This window comes from Zeugodacus cucurbitae, chromosome 4 (genome assembly GCF_028554725.1).
Source record: "Zeugodacus cucurbitae isolate PBARC_wt_2022May chromosome 4, idZeuCucr1.2, whole genome shotgun sequence".
NCBI lineage: Eukaryota > Metazoa > Arthropoda > Insecta > Diptera > Tephritidae > Zeugodacus > Zeugodacus cucurbitae.
The window spans coordinates 37,908,048-37,923,311 of NC_071669.1; the positions used below are offsets into that span (position 1 = coordinate 37,908,048).

General features: G+C 34.8%; 2 protein-coding genes across 4 annotated transcripts in view; one reads left to right on the plus strand and one right to left on the minus strand.

Moving 5' to 3' along the window:
• Positions 1 to 15,264, minus strand: part of LOC105211593 (axotactin) — a 336,600-nt gene that overhangs the window by 218,282 nt on the left and 103,054 nt on the right. The window lies entirely within an intron of this gene.
• Positions 1 to 15,264, plus strand: part of Myom_0 (Myosin-M heavy chain) — a 188,910-nt gene that overhangs the window by 58,604 nt on the left and 115,042 nt on the right. For 2 of the 3 annotated variants that reach the window (XM_054230126.1, XM_011190729.3), the window contains exon 2: positions 6,384 to 6,510. The gene's annotated coding sequence lies outside the window, so the exon portion shown is untranslated. The remainder of the gene's footprint in view (positions 1 to 6,383; positions 6,511 to 15,264) is intronic. The other variant, XM_054230127.1, reaches the window with a different exon arrangement.

A 15,264-nucleotide genomic window follows, 5' to 3' on the forward strand; every position in this document is an offset into this window, starting at 1 on the left:
GATAAAAATACATTATATAGGCAATAAATCTTATTCACTTTGTAATATCTCAATCTCCAAGTAAAACAATTCAAGAATTTTGGATAGCATAGTAGATATAATAGAAAAAATAATATTTGTGAAATTTCTTCCTTTGAATTTAATTCGCATGAGGCTCTTTGAAAAAACTCTATCGCTATTTCGAGGGGGCAACTTTACATCTCTTTTAAACTTTATCTTTAATTTTTGTAGTTCGTCACCAATAATTATTTGCATAAAACTTCCAAATGGTTTATTTCTTTTACATTTCCGCAACTCATTCACCAACGGATAAATTCCTTTCAATGATTCCGACGTAAAAATTTTCCATCGAATAGAACCATGTTTCGATCGAGAGGGTTTCAATGCTTAGGCTCAATGATTGCATGAACATTTTCGATCGAAAATCTTTATCGTATCGATATCAAATTCCCTGCAGATTTAATTATTAGGCCCAATATGTAGAGTATAAGGAAAATAATAAAATTTGGTAGTTAGATCTAAAAACAATTTTTAGTTGCATAGCTGTACGTGAGATACACTATCGGACAAAATAAAGTGCAAAATATAGAAATAGTTTTTAATGTATCCTTTTGATTTTTTCGCCACTATTGTTGCATCCTTAATAGAAAATGTTTATGTTAATCCGCGCCTTAAATGAAATTTTCCAAAATAGTCCAAAGATGATTTATTAGATTTGAATTGAGTGATTGAGTAGCAAGTCCATTTAATTTGTCGCTATTTCAATAAAAAATAGCTGTGCTATCCAGCTCTTGGACCTGGGATCATTATGCTCTTGGAAGATATAATCACTTATGTACATCCTCAGCTCTTTTCGAAAAGGTTTTCCTTCAATTTATTATAATAGAGCTCTTTCAGTCGTTTGTAACAAGTTTTTCAACTCCTGGGTATGAAAAGCAAAATCAGGCAATGAGAGATCTACCTCCTCACTTGGCTGTGGGTGAAATATTTTTTGGCAGCTCTCTCTTAGAGAACTCACAGCACACCCGTTTACGTATTTTTTTCTTAAACATCAATTTCGATTCATCTGACAAAATAACGTGTAAAATAATATAAATAAGTATACCAGGTATATGATTTTGAGTGAATTTTGGGTACCACAAAACGAAGCCAATTGCTAGAAATGTTGCAAAGCCAATTACAAGAAAACATTTGATTTGCTAATGAAAATGAAATGTTTCAAATAAAGGTTGCTGAGCAAAAGCTTCTCTTAAAATAATCATTAATCCAATGAACATATTTATAAAATGCACTGAAATCATAATCTAGGGAATTATGTTTAACTTGTTTTTTTTTAAGAATTTATTAATTGTCAAATAACTGTAATAGTTCCACCGAAATCCCTATTTGCCTCCTTACCTCGCACAGCTGTGAGTTGCACTGGACAACATTCCATAATAAATTATTTATTCCATATTTAGTGAAACTCAGGTCTTGTGAGACACTTGTACTTGCCTTCAAATCCCACACACATTAAAGACGCCCAATGTATAGGATTATATGTATAAAATATATACTAGTTTGTACATACATATATGCACTTGTCTTTGATGAAAACAAAAGACTTAAGCGACGAACCACGCGCGCCAACACCAAAATTTTACACAAGTGCGCGCACAACGCATTCAATACTGTTTTTATGAGCGAAAAGATCACAAAACAAGTTCATAAATACTTCAGCTTCATTTAATGCCACCACAACGTGGAAGACCTTCACAGCTGTTTGGACATTTAGGTGCATTTGCATCGCTGGACCATTCACATTCCATATTTGTACGGCGGTGTCTGCGTGTGTGTGAGGCAAATTGGCGTTACACAAAAGCGCATGGCAGCGTGTGAATCATAAAATTGCAGGCGCGTAGGCGGCCAATCAATCGCCAACCGCTCTGAAAGCAAACTAACCACAGCATTTATCGACCGATAACTAGTTATGAAGAGGTTGAAAGTTACAGCAGAGTTGCGGGTTCACACCTCAAATAAAAATGAACAGCTATAATTAATAATAGAGTACTCGGTCAACGTCAGTCTGCGTCAATGTTCGAGAAACCAAGCCTAAATTAGTATAACCGCACAACAGAGTTTTCGGACAACATGCGCTGCGTTGTTGTTGCTCGCGGTGTGGGAGAGTCTCGCTAGTCGCTAGTCGCCGAGCATAAGATCAACTTAAAAACCCGATGTAGGTCAAATATGCTTTTTTTCTTCTTCATCTTGCTGTAGCTGAACTTAATCTTTTGAGCTATAGCAGCTTGTACACCTTCACGAGTTGGTCAACTCGATTCGACAATATTCAACAGTTGCAGATTGAACGTTCGACGCTGAGTGCAGCTTGACTAACTGCAGTCAGCTAAATGGCTAGAAATAGCGTTAAATGTAGCTATGTGAGTTTTTGTGTTTTTCCTTCTGAATGCAAATTATTAAAGTGAGCATGCGCAGCGACAGCGATTGACAATGCGTGAGTCAATGACAAACGCCGCGCTGCCGAAAAGCTGATTTTGATAATGTTTTTGTTTTTGTCCACTGCGACGCTCCAGATGAGGCTAAGGCTACGGCTTAATTGATGATTCGGCGTTTTCGAGTTTGCCCAACTGCAATTAATGAGTTGAGCCAATAAATCAAATTCGTTTTCGCAATTAAACCATAGTTAGCAGTTCTATGTGTTTGCGTAATCCCCCTCAAGGCTTGAATTATTAAGAAAATTCATATTGCTGGGTATTAATAGACTAACGAACTCCAACAAGTGCATTTCGGAGTTAATTCCGAATTAAGCTTAGAATTCGTTAATGCTCTTGGCAGCGTTTGAGTCATTTCAGTTCTTATAAATTTCGTGCAAATTTTCATATATTTAAACGTACACACTTACAATCACACAAAGAAAATGTCAAATTTGACATTCTTGAACTTTTGTAGAAGCCAAAACCGGCCTAGCGACTTTAGTTTGTTCTCTAATAAATAGCGACGGAAGAATGACGACAGCACTTATATAAACACATAACACTTACTTACATTCACACATTATAAACTCAGTAACATATAAGTATGTATGTGTATATGTGTGTAAATATGTATGTCAACGCGAGTTCCATAGCACAACAAGACACTAGCATTGTTAATAGCCATTTGTCTGCATTTACTTATACTTCGACAACTCTGAACAGCAAATGCACACACACACATACACACACACATGCGAAAGCAACTGAAAAGAAAGGAAAACGTCAGCGCACACATAGACAAAGCGGACCAGTTTGGATTTTTGTTAGATACACGCTGGCTGGACCAGGCGAACAGCCGACTAAGCCGCATAACGTATCGGCCGTTGGCTGTGCAAAGCTTGGCCTAACACAACTTAAATGGCACAAGAGAACAAGCGACTGAAGTGTTTCGTTTGTTTTTCTATGCTCGCGCTGTTGCTTTGTGCGTGCACATGCACTTTACATAGCATAGTGGATACCCTCCAGGAAAAATGTTAAGCATTATTATTTTGTATTGTTGCTTTGCTAGCCTAATTGACTTAGGCGGAGTCTAAAATGGTGTGTAAGTCATTCTTTCTTTCAAATTGAAATCAATCCCTTCGTTACTTCTTTAGTATTTGAAATATATAAGCAAAAATCTTCTCTCTTCGTCGGATTTTTCCAATTCAAACTCTACTTAAAACTTTCAGAGCCCATCTCCATTCATTTGGATGTCATGCCATTAATTAAATATAGTCGTAGAAGTTGTGGCTCAAACATAAGTGGTCCTAAGCTCTACTATTGGTATCTGTTTTTGTCTCTTCATGGAGAATTTTGATATCGATCTCGGTATCGGTTGGTATCGGCCACAAAATTCTGCATCGACATTGGCACCAGCCTTTTTCGGTCGTATGTCACTTAAATAAATCTTTTATTTTTTCCACTTTTTTGTTAAAAGCTGAAAATGTGAATTTTTATGTTTACCCTTTAAAGCATAGTTTTATTCATCTTTTATTGAATCAATTATTCTTCGTAATAATAATATAAAGTAATAAGAAATCCATTACTTTTTGCATTACATTGAATAAAGTACAGCTAGAGTGATCCGATTTATGTCAAATATGCACAGTTTTGTTCGACAATATGTTACGATTTTGAAGACAATTTCATAACATCATTCTCATATGTAGAAATCCTCAGTTTTTTTTAAGAAACTGTGACAGTTGATTTTTAATGGTTTCTCTTGAGGCGAATTTTTCAGAAACAACATCATTCGCCATAGACAGGAACTGGTAGTAAGGTCAGACTATAAGGTGGCTGCAAAACAACCTCCCAAATGCATCCCAGGAGCTTCTATTGAGTTTCCATCGACATGTTTAGCATGGCGTTGTCCTGTTGTTGTCTCCTATTTGTCAGTTGCTTTCTTCAGACAGGCTCATTGTGCACTCTTCAGAGCAAAATTATAGGAAATGTTCGAGACAACGGTTTTAATAGATTATTTTAATAGCGTTATGATTTCTATAACTGATATTGGTTCTCGTATAGTTTTCCTATTCACTATTTTATGCAAAGCATTAGAACAAATTGTCGGTAAGTGATCTTGATAATAAAATATTCACGCTTACAGATTTATTTACGAACTCTACTATTGCCAGTCTTCTGCTTAGCTTCCCGGTTTTCTCTCCAACAAATCTATTTTTGAATTGCTTACGCATGAGTGTATTCACAAGTCACACTGAAGGATTAAGTCACCACTGGGCATTGGCCTGTAAGAGAGTTTAAGCATTTTTACGCTGCCGGCAGCTGGCGTAACCGGAAAAGCTGCATTGTGGTCTCATATGAGCGTATGTCAAATGTGGTCAGCGGGAATGCGTGTCGCATGCGCAGTTATGCATGTGTTTGTAGTATTAGTCATTGGTCATGGAGCCCACACGCAGATGAAATTCAATTGACGATAATTCACTTCGATTTTTATGGCATTTTCCGCTTTTTCATTACTGTTGTTTTATATTAAAACGCAACTTTGTTAGCCGCCTCTTTTGTCAGTGTTTCTCCGCTGTCTTTGCGTGTGTGCGACTTTTCCAAGCGTCAGTGTGAGTTTTCTTTTTAGCGGTTTGTCATTATTTATTTGGATAGTTTCGTCTGTCTGTTTGTCTTAAGTAGTTTTTAGAGACATACTTACAAGTGTTTGCCAAACTCAACTGGGTCGTGCGATTCGGTGTCAGTGGGGCGCGCACAATTAGCATTTGCCACTGGTGGCTTTCGCAATTTACCGAATTTATGAACTGAGGTGCTTGTCAACGCGACGCTGCGGCGCGAAGTGCTCGGGTGAAGTGAAAATTCTGTCACTCGCACAATGGAAATTCTAATGCCGTTTATTTATGCTCTGTGCGGTTTCGTCACGCTTTCGACAAACTTGTAACGAGTAGCGAAAATTACCTTATACTGAAGAAGGCTTCATACTTCGTTGGCGAAGATCGCTCTTTTACTGTTTAGTTTCTTGTACCTTGGTTTCGTTTATTTTCCAAACTTTTCCAACGCCATCTATAAGATAAAGATTACTACGGCCTATGCCCTCAGTTTACCAAAGCCACCAAAATATTTTATTTGTCACTAAATTTCCTAAGTTGCCCTAGCTCCAGCTTAAGCTTTTGCTGATTTCATAACCGTGTTCGTTGCGATTCGTGCAGTGACGTGTTTTAAAGTAAATTAATAAACGTAATAAGCGGTTGTCAATTTAATCATCACGACTTCTGCTCACTTCACGGCCAACCAACACTCAATTTCGGTTTTAATGCAAAGTAATAAAAAGATTGAACTTTTAAATGATTTTATTACGAATTGCTTCGGGTACTGGAACAAATTTATTAAATTTTTTTAGAAGAAACTGGTTCCTCTTTTTCGTTCCATGATTATACGAAGCAGATTGCAGTAAAGTGCGAATCGGTCTCTTATGATTCGGTCCACTGGAATATTATCGCACATGTCATTTTTGATAGTAATAACCTAAATTCAGCAAAGGGGTCCGACAGCAGAAGAAGAATAGGGTCTTCTCAGCTTCGAAACAATCAATCAGATTGACCACAACCAGCCAAAATTGCACAATAATTTAAATCAAAATCAAAATAGATGGATGAATTTTAATATGTGCTGATGTTTAGCTGTTTCGGCAATCGGTAGAGGATTATTCTACCTAAAAAATATTTATATCATTTTCTAAACTGTAAACATTACATAAAACAAAATAAATTTTTTCGAAAACCATACGTAACGGTTTATTTATAGCACTAAATACATAGAGTCGTGTTTACCAAAGTACCTCTTACGCTCGTACATATTACATATATATTTTTTACTTTCTTATACCACGAATCTAACTCATTATCTATTTAGTTTTACATTCTCTTTGCAGTAAATAATAAGTTTTGTACTTCATAACCCGGAATTACAAGAAACAACAAATAAGTGAAACGAAAAGTGAGCCGAGAAAGAAGGCAAAAGCGCGTTAAGAAACTGAAAGGTAAGTGAATGGAAATTAGTAGGCATTATGTTCAAGAGTTAAACTACGATTTGCTTAAATATCACAAATATGTGTAATTACAATGCATTATTTCACTAACGTTACCAAAACATGATTCTGAAGGGTTAAATTTAACAAATAAATCGACATTTGTATAGAAAATGATATTTAGTAAATAGAGCTGACTGAAATACCACTGGGTTGACTACAATATTTAACCTTTGCAGTTTCTTTGGCCTAAATAGAATTATGGTTCATCATTAACCTCAGAAAGTAATTGTACCTATTCGATTCATATTTGGTATGATCTAACGATTTCTTACGCTAATAACCCTTTAAACCTTATCCTCACAGATATATATTTAATTTGAATAAAACACTTAAATATCTCTTTAAAAACTTGTAAAGGGTGATTTTTTAAGAGCTTGATAACTTTTTTAAAAAAAAAAACGCATAAAATTTGCAAAATCTCATCGGTTCTTTATTTGAAACGTTAGATTGGTTCATGACATTTACTTTTTGAAGATAATTTCATTTAAATGTTGACCGCGGCTGCGTTTTAGGTGGTCCATTCGGAAAGTCCAATTTTGGGCAACTTTTTCGAGCATTTCGGCCGGAATAGCCCGAATTTCTTCGGAAATGTTGTCTTCCAAAGCTGGAATAGTTGCTGGCTTATTTCTGTAGACTTTAGACTTGACGTAGCCCCACAAAAAATAGTCTAAAGGCGTTAAATCGCATGATCTTGGTGGCCAACTTACGGGTCCATTTCTTGAGATGAATTGTTCTCCGAAGTTTTCCCTCAAAATGGCCATAGAATCGCGAGCTGTGTGGCATGTAGCGCCATCTTGTTGAAACCACATGTCAACCAAGTTCAGTTCTTCCATTTTTGGCAACAAAAAGTTTGTTAGCATCGAACGATAGCGATCGCCATTCACCGTAACTTTGCGTCCAACAGCATCTTTGAAAAAATACGGTCCAATGATTCCACCAGCGTACAAACCACACCAAACAGTGCATTTTTCGGGATGCATGGGCAGTTCTTGAACGGCTTCTGGTTGCTCTTCACCCCAAATGCGGCAATTTTGCTTATTTACGTAGCCATTCAACCAGAAATGAGCCTCATCGCTGAACAAAATTTGTCGATAAAAAAGCGGATTTTCTGCCAACTTTTCTAGGGCCCATTCACTGAAAATTCGACGTTGTGGCAGATCGTTCGGCTTCAGTTCTTGCACGAGCTGTATTTTATACGGTTTTACACCAAGATCTTTGCGTAAAATCTTCCATGTGGTCGAATAACACAAACCCAATTGCTGCGAACGGCGACGAATCGACATTTCACGGTCTTCAGCCACACTCTCAGAAACAGACGCAATATTCTCTTCTGTACGCACTGTACGCATTCGTGTGGTTGGTTTAATGTCCAATAAAGTAAACTGAGTGCGAAACTTGGTCACAATCGCATTAATTGTTTGCTCACTTGGTCGATTATGTAGACCATAAATCGGACGTAAAGCGCGAAACACATTTCGAACCGAACACTGATTTTGGTAATAAAATTCAATGATTTGCAAGCGTTGCTCGTTAGTAAGTCTATTCATGATGAAATGTCAAAGCATACTGAGCATCTTTCTCTTTGACACCATGTCTGAAATCCCACGTGATCTGTCAAATACTAATGCATGAAAATCCTAACCTCAAAAAAATCACCCGTTATATTAATTTTTGTTCAATAGCATCATCTGTATACTATTTCTAATAGACATAATATGTTATAATAATTTCTAAGCAAAATAAAACCTAATATTTCCTAAATTCTAAAGTACCATCCTCAGAGTCAAGTCATCTTAATCGGCTAAATTATATGCATTTTTGCAAAATCTTTCTCATTGAGCTTAGGCTTCTTCCTCTCGAATATCTTCTTGTGTTTTTTCGTATTCTTAACATACGTCGTCTTAATTTTACATTTCAACTCTTTTATATATTCCGTTTCTCGGTTTAATTCCATCATCCTTGGAATATCAATAAGTACTAAAAGTCTAGTATTATATTTCAATAAATGTTTCGTAAGGCTCAATTTATTCTGGATCAAATTTGTGGACCCTGCAGAATATTTTTTCAGAGATTGTCTGTAGGAATGAATACGACACTGCAGTGAGCATTTTAATTTCTGATCCTTTCCTTCTGTTTTTATCGTCATGTTTTAACTTAATGTTGACTTGAACACTTTCAAAGCTGATGTACTAATGATATCTGCGGTAAAAATCCTTTCAATTTATAGGCGACAAGCTGCATTAGGATATGCTACATTTTTACCTGCATGTGATTAACTACCGCCTTCTGTATAACAATCGAAAATAATTATAAAAAAGGGGTCCATTTATACCTGGCCTCTTGATTAGTATTATCTTCGTAAAACTACCTGTATAGTAGTACCTCGGAGATTTCTCTAGAAAAAATTATACTTTTTAGATAGATTTTGTAGGAACTTATAACTTAGAAAATATGTAGATCTGTTTATATCGAAGAATTTTACAATTAATGCAATGATTTTCGTACATTTTATCTTTTAAATTTAACGAATTAAGGAGTCCCTTGCATACAGTACTTCAGATTTTCAATACAGTTTACTTACTTACCCTTCTGGTAAGGGCTAAGAAATTCAGAGAAGATTACCGGACAAGGTTAATTCGATTGTTATTGCACGAATACTTCGATAACACTAAGTATGAATATTTGAAAATACTCAAAGGAATAAAATATCGATAACCACATACTTTTTACCTGTTCTTTTAGACTCCAGAGCATTAGAATTTTATTAAAGGGATCATGACCGTAGTGTTCGATCGTTGTCTCAACAGAAATAGCCTTTAATAGATAATTACTCAATACTGAACTAAAAGGTCTGGATTATTTATCTGCACAAAATCACAAATCAAATGATTTAATCGTATAATATTTTTGTGGTACTAGCGAAAAGTGTTTGATGTAAAGAGTGTTGGGTAAAATTACTCAACTTAAAGAGATTATGTTTTGTTTACTTTCGAATTGCTCTCTATATTAATTATCCTTTACCAGCTTAACTTTGGTATATCGCTAAAGGTGTTTTACAAACATAATCACTCGTATATATGTATGCCTACTGATATTTGCATATATTATATATAACTGTACTACTTCTCTCACCACGCTTAAATTTGTGAGCGAAAGGCAAGTGTGGGTGTCGACTCGAAACAAAAACGAAAACACTCATAACCACTAAAAATATTAATAAATTGTAGCATACAATAACAATTATGTATTATGTACGAGTATATTGGCGCGATGTGAGTAATAACAACACAACAACAACGGTAATGTTTCGTCAAGAGCCCATGGCGCCAAAAGGCCAAGTAGAGCTGACTTCAGACGAAGCAGAGCAAAAACAACAACACCGTAGGCGAATAGCTGAGGCAAGCGGTCAAATAGTCAGGTATACAAGGCTTGTAAAATAGTTTGACTGACAGACAGTCGTAATATCTGTGTTGCTCCGCATGAACGTCGACGGTCCGCCGCTTGTTCGCTTGCGAGGGTCATCGGGCACTTATTTGTAGCTCAGTTATTTTATATTTTCAACTGTTTTCAGCAGTTATATTGATCTTGTTCTTCTCACAAGCTTCGCTGCTAGCATGGCAACGATTTCATCATTAATTATGAACAAAAATGAAAGTATTTATAGCGAAGGCTATTGTTATTGTTATTGTTTATTTCTCGTTTCACTTAAATCTATGTCTTCTTTGTGTGGAGTTGAGTTAATCGAGAATGAAGTAAGTGATATTGTGGAGATGATGAGGCGGCACAAATTACCGTTTTAAACAATTGGCTTCTGCATTTACAGCCATTCAGATTTCTTTCCTCATACATTGATCGATTTCGGCGTCTATTTGGCGCTAATGATTGACATTCAGTTGCTTATCTCTTAAAGATTCATTAATTACGAAAACAATAGTTTAATATTTTTTCCTTATTTCAATATTATGGCAAAGTCGGAATTTCATACGTTTGATATTGCCAGAAGTGCCAGAAAGTGGATACAAAGTTTTCCCAACAATTATACTGGTTTGAAATCAGTTTTATTTTAATTTTACTCAAATAATATTTCCTTTCGAAAGCTTCTCTATTCGAAGCCCATATTGTTGTCTTTCTGTATCTTCTTAGACTTCTTTCCAAAAGGTGGCAATGTTGTTCTTCTATCCGAATAGAAACTTGTCCATTGTAACATTTTTGGAACATCTCCTCTATTTCATATATCGACGTCTTGAAGGAGAAGCACATGGATATCGAAAATTTGCTGAAATTTAAACCGCCGTCGATGATTTCAGAGGTACTTGCTAGGCCCGATAATATTCAGGTAGTCTAAAATTATGACAAATTGACCACTAGGTTGGGTATAAATTTATAACCTTTTCAGACGAATTTTAAATCCACTTGACGCGAACAGTGAATGAAATGGGAAAGCCTTGGGTTTCTTTGACAGACATTTTACATGATGGGCAATAACTTTTCATGAATTCATGATATTTTTACTTTTATATAAAATTAACAGAAAACCCAGGTTAATGACAATGTTTCCTTATACTAAAAACTGCCAATAAGCAGTTAATTTATGTATATTAACATTAAAGCAAATTTCCTTCACCCGTTACGAATGTTGCATATTCATAATTTTATTGACCGTGTAAAAAGTGCAATTATTCACATCCTCCCTTGATATACACCTCAGCATTCGAAATGTATCCTTTGTGGAATTGAGGAAATCACTGGCGATTAAAAGTGACAATGCATTTATCAGTTTAATAAGAGTACTTGAATTATGTATTGTTGGGTTTTTTGCGAAAATTGCTGTACAAAGTAATTTGCCACTTTAATTACAAGCCAAATTAATATATATCCTTCGCTTATAGTTGAATAGCCTTTGATTTGTTGTAAGGTATTTTGCTATGGTTATAAGTGTAATTTTTGTTGTTGTAATTTATATTATTTATTATATTTGTACATAAGAGCTACTATAATTTCTATGACTTTCAACTGAAGCAAATTTCATTTTAAATGAAAAAATAATTGTTTAGTTAAATCATCTTTATTCTCGAATTTCACTTCATTCTATGTTTAGTATAAGAAATTATGGTATGAACCAACACTTAAACTCCGCCTTTTATTGAAAACTAAAAACACATTTGGGACCAGACACATTAATAACAACTAGAATGAAACAAAAGTCAAAAATTGCTGGCATAAATTTATGTTATATAATGAAAGCGTTAACGGTAAAGTGAGGCATACACTCACACACACATACAGTGAATGATTTGTATCAGAAGGTCATTCCACCAACTGGTTGTCATGCCTGCCAATCCGGTCGGTGAAACATTGCCTTCCCCGCAACTATGCGCACAGCATGAAACTGGTTTGCTACTGACTCGGTTACTTAAAGGTTATGATTTTTTTGCCAAAGCGTCTTTTAGCGAAACAATAAAATCGTAATTAATTAAAATTAAAGTCGTAAATTTCTCAAACAACAGCCATTGTATAATTTCTGTGCTTCGATTAAAAAAGAAAGCGTTGAAGTGTTTATGGTCCAAAGATATCAGCCAATACACGTACTTTTGTATAAGTACAATGTATACATATAATTTGCATATATAAATATATATTTCATAAATTCAATAAATTCATCTTTCGATGGCTTCAAAATCAAGCGGTTATGAAAACGTTTTTAGGTTATGAATAATGTGTAAAATTGCTTAAAGTACTTTTATGAAAAATAAACATATCGTCATGATACTTTTAAGATTATAAAGTTATGTAACCATGAAGGTATGGACACCAATCCATATAAATATGACAAAATAATAAGACAAAAAAAAATTACAAATATCAGAGAAACGAAATTTGAGATTGATCCCGAGCTCTCGAATCTTTTTGCTTACATATTCAGATATATTTAAGTATACTTAGTAACGACAGAACATAAACATCGGATACTACTGACCCTTTGAGTATCGTAATTTGAGATTTTCATGTGTGGTTGTGAAACCTTTAAAATTGCTCCAGTACGTTCTTTATCTGTATAAAACACGAGCAATAATGAAAATTCTAATCGCTTGCAAATAATGGGTTATTTCGAAGGGCTTTAAAAATATAACATGTACGTGATTGAGGGACTTGACTAGGTTAGATTAGTAGGTAGATCGCTCACTGGGACAATTTGGAGAGATTGCGGTACCAAAAAAAACCGTAATGGATCAAAAAGGCCCTTATTATCTCGCCAAGCCCGTGAAATCTGTTACAAACTTCTTAAGTCGACTAATTTCTTGACTTGACTACTAGCCGAAAAATAAATTATTAATATTAAAAACTTTTTAAATACGAAGGAATCACTTCCCATGCTACATCCTTACAAGAGGAAAAGCTACAGCCGAGAATAAATATTTTGTATAAGGTCAAACAACTGCAACGAGTAAATTCTGGTCTAACATCAGATAGATAAATAATAGTTTTATGAATATCAGAAGTTTAGATATCAAATTCAAGGGTTACAAGGTTTTAAAGCTCGTTAACCGCCGTGGCAATGACTTGCACACGGTATAGGTATAAAATAAAAACCGTTAGTTAATTACTCGTTCATTTCTGAAACTGCGTGCGACCACTTTAAAGCAAAATCATTAGAGCTTAAATGTCAATTGTCAACTGGCTTGCTTGCCTTTTAAAAGCTTACAAAAACAATAACACATTGATCAATTTGACAGTGATAAAGAGCAAAAACAGCGTCGTGTTTAAAAAATATTAGAAATGAAGTTCACTACAATAAAAACAAAAACGCAATGCCGTTTCGGTGAAAACGACAATAAGTTTCAGCATCAAAGTAATGTCAATTAATGTCATGCAATTATAAAGACAAAAACATACATAATTTTAGAAATAACCACTTTTACAACAACATCTCAACAGGACTCGCACATACTATATGTGGTTTATATGGCTCTCATTGCTCACAGGTTCTTTAGAACTCTCACCGGATCTCATTATATTTTCGAACAGATGCCCAGTACACAGGAATCCCTTGTACCAAATTTGAGTTATATAGTTTCATTGTGATTTTAGTAGTTAATGGGCGCGACAATGGTCCAATTTGGCCTATATGCAATACCAGCCTCCGCAGAATATCGGAGAACCCATGTACGAGTACCAAGTTTAATATGGAATATTTATGTTTTTATCAAGTTATAGTTAGCACACAGGACAGACGGAGAAACGTTCGGAATTTCATTATGCGAATAAAACTATCACATTCCATACAACATGTTGCCAGTTTATAATAAGGATACTTTGTATGCAAAATTTGAAATTTGGCCGTTGGATTAGGAGTTGAACAATTGTAAAGTAACTGATTGATTTCGGAGTACATTTAGTAATGTGCATCTCACTCATTCCCACTGTATAATGGATTTTCGCTATTAGTCCACATTTATACAAATCTCATTTCATCAAGGCTATAATGGACATATGTGTGTGTTCCTATAAAAATATATATTATATATTGCATTACATACGTTAACAGGCGAGCTACATGTGCATACGTGTGTAAGCTTGTCAAATAAAAGCTCTGCAATTGAGGACATGATTGAAACTATCAAAAGGCTGGACAAAACCACCTGTGACATTGGCTTTGATCTGCAAAGGGTATTAAATTAAAGCGTTAATGCACAGGTTGACAAATTGATAAAGGCGAACTGAAGTGCAGACTTGATTGGTTGTCAATTAAATTTAATTTAACGGTAAATTACGCTCATTATGTAGCTGCTTTTTAATATTTTACACATGATTTATCACCATTTGTGTGCGATGCCAGCAAATCGTTTTTGTATATTGTCAATAGATTGAAAGCCAATTAAAAGCCGCATACAAAATTAAACAGCTTGGGCTATGAAGGTAATGATTTCATTTGGGGGATTTGAATAACAAAATAATTACTTTGTCATTGAGCGTACTTATTGATTAAAAAATAAAAGCATACGTCTATATGACATATTAAATTGAAAACTTACTCGTTTATGAATTTTCCATTTAATGTGCGTTTAGGAGTAATCCCTTTTATAATTTTTACCTTAAGCAGAATATTTCCATATCAAAGTCTAATCTTCAAATAAATATGCCTGATATGATTTTCGGCCGTTCTTCTCCCTCTGAACAAGCAATTGCTATAGATATTTTGTGATTTATATAAAAAGCTGTCATTAAAATAAACGATATATTTTTGTGAGTCTGTCCAGCTATAGGTTAATTAAATAATAAACTCGACATATTTCATATGTGCAGTCGATGCTATCATCTTAATTATTCTATTAAAATATTGTATATAGGACATACATTACCGCGTGTCTAACTTCGTTTCTATTTCAAACACATTTCAATCACAAATGTTTATAGAATTATAAATGTGAAGAACATAGTTTAATCCTTAAACGTCTATAGAGTTGCTAAAACCAAAAAACACGTGACAAATATAGAATAACGGTTGGAGGTAGAAACATTATTAATTGTAAATACTTACCTCGAGATAATTACTATTTACAGGCAAACTTTGCGTCGAATCGTACTGCTTTAGTCTAGCACGTAGAGCTAATTGGTATGTAATTTCTTCGGAGGCGTCTACATGCCAGCAAGAAAAGAATGTCAAGCACTTATTCAAGCCATATTAATAAGCGGTTATGTATG